The sequence below is a fragment of the Solanum stenotomum genome, chromosome 8 (assembly GCF_019186545.1).
Source record: "Solanum stenotomum isolate F172 chromosome 8, ASM1918654v1, whole genome shotgun sequence".
NCBI classification, from domain to species: Eukaryota; Viridiplantae; Streptophyta; class Magnoliopsida; order Solanales; family Solanaceae; genus Solanum; species Solanum stenotomum.
In genome coordinates this window covers 1,727,523-1,734,108 of record NC_064289.1, presented here as the reverse complement: position 1 = coordinate 1,734,108, position 6,586 = coordinate 1,727,523, and positions in this window count along the sequence as shown.

Below are 6,586 nucleotides of genomic sequence, written 5' to 3'. Positions count from 1 at the left end.
GCAAAGTAAAAACAAGTCATGGTATTAGTAATAATACGTAATACAAACTTACTTTCGATTAATAACCATTGATTGAAAACATCATATTTGTTTGTCTTGTGAGAAGATTTAAGACTATTTGGAAAGAATTTTTAGAGCAAATAATTAGATGTTAACTAGTATAGAGATATTTGATTATTTTTTTTCATGATTTTATGCAAATATGGGATGTTTATATATCAATTACTTTTTTTCCTAAATTGAATTTTTTAATTACTATATTCAAGTCAAACGAAATTCATAAAAAAATTATTATTTTTTGTGTCAAATAATATATTGATAACATTAATTTAAAAATACTTTATACATTAAGACTTTAATTTATAGATTTGACTCTACTGTACCCCCACTTTAAACAAATTCCCTTTTATGGAAAAATCCTAAAATAAAAAGAAAGAGAATCTGGAACTCTTCTTCCTCGATTTATTCCTATGAATAATTAGTTAGGAGAATATTATTTTTCCTTTATTGGATAGGATAAATAAAAAAATAAATGTTTTAGCATTTATAATTTTACTTTAAGTAGGCGTTTGAATATAGATTTGACTAATACTTGGAAAAATTAAAAGTGTTTTTAAAGTTGAAAAATAATTTTCAACGATTGAAATTGTATTTGAACATGCATTTCATTTTTAAAAAACCACGTCTCCAATTGATCAAATTTGAAAAAAAAGTCAAAACGAAAAGTCCATTCCAATATATAACCAAACATTGCTTTAAAAATATCTTTTATGAAAAAAAAAAAACATTTTCAAAATCTTATATTATACGTCCATAGAAAATATATTAGAAAAAAACTTCTATTATTTTTATAATTTATTTTCTATAATTTTAATTTATACAATATTGATATAGATGAGTTTAAATTGAATAGTATTATACATACCAATTTATATAGTTGATTTTAACGTGTTAGGGATCGTGCCATAATTGCTATTGTTGTTATCGCAGTGTTTCAACATTTGTGAAATCGAGATGAGTCAAAATTATTTAATTTCATTGTTGACATTAATTTTTTTTCTTCTTCTAATACGACTAGACAAACATGAATTTCAAAATTCTGATTTTTGGTCTGGACCATCTTGGTATTTAGACTTAGAACTTTAATCATTTTTCACATGCATCTCATTTTAGCATTAATTAATATATTCGTGTACTATGATTTAATTAACAATTTGAGAGAGAATAAAATGGCTTTCATTTGTCACATGCATCTCATTTTAACATTAATATAATATCCTCGTACTATGATTAAGCAATTGAGAAAGAATAAAATACCATAAAAAGACCCGTAAGGATTGGTACATAGATAGTACTTAATAAAGAAAGTCACACATCAATTTCTTATATCAATGTTTTCTCGATCTAATTTGTCACATTGAATTTGCCTAGTACAAAAATTATTGCACATGAGTGAATTTATTTGATGCATGCACACTCAAAAAATAGAAATGATGAATGTCCACGATAATTTCAAAATAATCCACCAAAATAAAATAATTAATTAATTATCATTTAGCTAATGAAAAAACAAATGATTTATCACCTAAATGTGTAACATAGCAAGTAAAAAGATCAACCATGTGTAACATATCAAGTGCCACCATGTGAATACCAACTTGCTTGTCGCAAGTCGCAACATAAGTTTTGAGTCGATTTGTCTTTTATTTATCGATAATGTAAAAAATATATATTTACATAATTTATACAGTAAACGTTAAAAAAATATTAATTTTATTAAAAACATGAGTTTTGAGTTATTTTTGTCGTTTACTCATCGATAGTGTAAAAAGTATAGTTACATCACTTATAAGGTAAACGTTAAAAAAAAATTAATTTTATTAAAAACATGAATTTTGAGTCAATTTTGTCGTTTACTCATCAATAGTGTAAAAAGTATATTTAGATAATTTCTACGGTAAAAGCTAAAAAAATATTAATTTTATTAAAAACATGAGTTTCGAGTCAATTTTGTTGTTTACTTATCGATAGTGTAAAAAGTATATTTACATCATTTATACGGTAAACACTAAAAACATGAGTTTTGAATCAATTTTGTCGTTTACTTATCAATAGTGTAAAAAGTATATTTACATCATTTATAAGGTAAACGTTAAAAAAATTATTAATCCACATTTAACATTCACAAAAGAATTTGCAATATTATTTTGTGCAAAGCTTATTGTTCACATCTTCGCTTAAATAAGCAATACTATTTACTATAACATATATTTTCTGAATTGGTAATCACGTGCAACGCACGTGTCGAAAAATTAGTTTTATTAAAAACATGAGTTTTGAGTCAATTTTGTCGTTTACTTATCGATAGTGTAAAAAGTATATTTACATCATTTATACAGTAAACGTTAAAAAAATATTAATTTTATTAAAAACATGAGTTTTGAGTCAATTTTGTCGTTTACTTATTGATAGTGTAAAAAGTATATTTACATCATTTATACAGTAAACGTTAAAAAATTATTAATTTTATTAAAAACATAAGTTTTTAGTCAATTTTGTCGTTTACTTATCGATAGTGTAAAAAGTACATTTACATCATTTATACAGTAAACGTTAAAAAAATTATTAATTTTATTAAAAACATGAGTTTTGAGTCAATTTTGTCGTTTACTTATAGGTAGTGTAAAAAGTATATTTACATCATTTATACAGTAAACGTTAAAAAAATATTAATTTTACTAAAAACGTGAGTTTTAAGTCAATTTATCTTTTATTCATCGATAGTGTAAAAAGTATATTTACATAATTTATACAGTAAACATTAAAAAATTGATTAATTTTACTAAAAACATGAGTTTTGAGTCAATTTTGTCGTTTAGTTATCGATAGTGTAAAAAGTATATTTACATAATTTATACGGTAAAAGTTAAAAAAATTATTAATCCACATTTAACATTCACAAAAGAATCTGCAATATTATTTTATGCAAAGCATATTGTTCACATCTTCGCTTAAATAAGCAATACTATTTACAATAACATATATTTTTTGAATTGGTAATCACGTGCAACGCACGTGTCGAAAAACTAGTTTTATTAAAAACATGAGTTTTGAGTCAATTTTGTCGTTTACTTATCGATAGTGTAAAAAGTATATTTACATCATTTATAACAGTAAACGTTAAAAAAATATTAATTTTACTAAAAACATGAGTTTTGAGTCAATTTTGTCGTTTACTTATTGATAGTGTAAAAAGTATATTTACATCATTTATACAGTAAACGTTAAAAAAATTATTAATTTTATTAAAAACATAAGTTTTTAGCCAATTTTTTTGTTTACTTATCGATAGTGTAAAAAGTATATTTACATCATTTATACAGTAAACGTTAAAAAAATTATTAATTTATTAAAAACATGAGTTTTGAGTCAATTTTGCCGTTTACTTATCGGTGGTGTAAAAAGTATATTTACATCATTTATACAGTAAACGCTAAAAAAATTATTAATTTTACTAAAAACATGAGTTTTAAGTCAATTTATCTTTTATTCATCGATAGTGTAAAAAGTACATATACATAATTTATACGGTAAACGTTAATTTTTTTTATTGAATGTTATTAAAAGTCACGCGACAAAAAAGCTTATTTTTTTTTCACATATACAGTGAGATAGAGATATCATTCCTACATGTTTAAGGAAAAGCCAAACTTATACAGAGTATCATATTCGTCGTTTTTCATAATTCTGTTACACAGTGGGTCACACGCAAGTTTTAAAGATTATATGTCATCTTTACAGATGTTCATAAGTCGGTTTGAGTCGATTGTTGATTAAATAACATAATTTTACTCGATGTAACAAGCCACTTGTCACAAAAATATATCCATGCTTCTAATAAAAATATATTCATAAAATATTTTAAAATAACCTGATAATGTAAAAAAAATCGTATTTTATAAGTTTAAATAACGTAGACCACAAATTTATTGGGTCACGATTTAAGCGTGTATACTTTCTAGGACATACGGTATACAAAATAATTCTGTTTGTTTGGATAATGTCTTTTTACGTAATACAACAAAGTGACAAATCCTTTTTAAGTATGAAAAGGATAAGTAAAGGAATCTTGAAAAATTGCAAGGGGGACCATATAATAAGCTGTTTAATAGTAACTCTTTTTTTGGATCAACTTACATTCATCTCGATTAATTTTATGAAATATATGTTACCTTCTATCAACTAGGACATTTTGAATGCTTTTATTCGATTAAAATTTAAAATCTTGATTCTCGACTACTTTATTGATTTCATATTGCATACTTCAAATTACTTGGATTGAAACGTAATTGTAACATTTGGCAAAATACGAAAGGCTTGTCAATTATCATAGTGCATAATTAAAGATGAAATAATTCTTAAGTTGCATTAGCCAATTATTATTTTTCATTATTATTAGAGAAAATGGTCTAAAACCCCTCCAATCTATATCCGAAATTCCAACTACACATTGTAGAGTTAGAGTTCTTCATAATACATTGAACTATTTTTTAATGGAATAAATAGCACCCTAAAATTGAACACCCACATTCATAACTTGCAGTGATGGACACGCACAACCAGCTGTCAATGATTTTTTTTTATATATTCTTGGTTCCTTCTTTATCTTTATTCTATTTTCTTTTTTCTTTTTTCTTTTAAAGCTTGTAAACGATATATATACACAAATTGATCCATCAAATTTTAGATTGCTATAATACTTGCCTCAAAATCATTCAGTTGTTTTCTTGGCTTTATTAATTTCTGAAAATTTGAAGAAAAAACGTATTGTTCTCCATCGTGTTCATCGGATTTGTGCGAATCTGTGAGTGTGATTAAGTTTGGTGTATGAAATCTACACATTACTTGTTAATTGATTTCGAATTTGGTGTGAAGATTTGAGCCAAAAACTAGAAAACCCCATTGACGTACAAAGCTATCAAAATCAAAAAAGAAATGTGGGTTTCTGGGTTTAAAGTTAAATCTGAAAATCTCATTTGCAATTACTAATTTGTAGAGACTAAATTGAATCCTTTATGAGAATTTCATTGTTGAGTTCTTGAGTTTGAAAACATCTAAATCAATTGATTTGAACTAAAAAAATTGACGAATGAAAGGCGAAATACAAATCTATGGACAACCATTGTTAAAGAGCTTCGAAGCTCAAGTATGAATTTTTGAATTTGTCGGCGAATTCATCTTTTCTAGTGATTATTTTCTCGTCATTGCCGGCTTGTTCGATGAGTTTCTCTAACAAATATAAAATTTATCATCCATCAAAAATGGAGTTGGAACTGCTGATTCGTCTTCTCCAAATTGAAAGGGAAATCTTTCCTCCATTAAAACGGTGTCATTTTGCTTATAAAAATAAATAAATAATATATAATACTATTTAAGCTTCTCACTGAATGCACTCTCTGTGCCAACTCAACATTTAAGGAGTCATTTATTTCATTTTTAAATAGTCCAGGGGGGTGATAGGACACTCATGAAATTGGAGTGTGTAGTTGGGATTTCGGGTATAGGTTGGAGAGATTTTTAGACCATTTTCTCTTATTATTAAGCCATAAAGAAGGACGAAGCAATTTCATCCTCTTTCCCTACTTTAATTTTCTCATTGGAGACTCATTTTTAATCAAGTTTGATTGTTTGATCAATAAATTTGATATTCCAACGTCGATCAATATAAAACTAAACACTAATTTATACGTCAATACTTTCTGAAAACAGAATGGAGTTGATTTCTCGATCACTCATGACCCAACTAGTAATAGTAGTTATTATCTCAGAATATCATTTTCTCTGTTGAAGAAAATTAGATTCAACAAGAAAAGTGATTTTCTGAAATAATAAGTATTATTAGTTGAGTGACTATCCGAGAAATCAACTTAAAAAGAATAGCCGAGAAACCACTTCCACAAACCATAACCTTGTATTTTTAACAAGTATTCCCGTAACTTTTTATAGGCATTAATAAGAAAAAAGAATGTCTTTCCAACAATCTCGACTACTTTATTGATTTCATATTGCATACTTCAAATTACTTGGATTGAAACGTAATTGTAACATTTGGCAAAATACGAAAGGCTTGTCAATTATCATAGTGCATAATCAATGATGAAATGATTATTAAGTTGCATTAGACAATTATTTTTTTCATTATTATTAAGCAATAAAGAAGGAACAAGCAATTTCATCCTCTTTCCCTACTTTAATTATCTCATTGGAGACTCATTTTTAATCAAGTTTGATTGCTTGATCAGTAAATTTGATATTCCAACGTCGATCAATGTAAAACTAAACACTAATTTATACGTTAGTTCTTTCTGAAAAAAGAATGGAGTTGATTTCTCGATCACTCAACTAATAATAGTAGTTATTATCTCAAAATATCATTTTCCGTTGAAGAAAATTAGAATCAACAAGAAAAGTGATTTTCTGAAATAATAAGTATTAGTTGAGTGACTATCCGAGAAATCAACCTAAAAAGAACGGCTGAGAAACCACTTCCACAACTCATAACCTTCTATTTTTAACAAGCATTCTG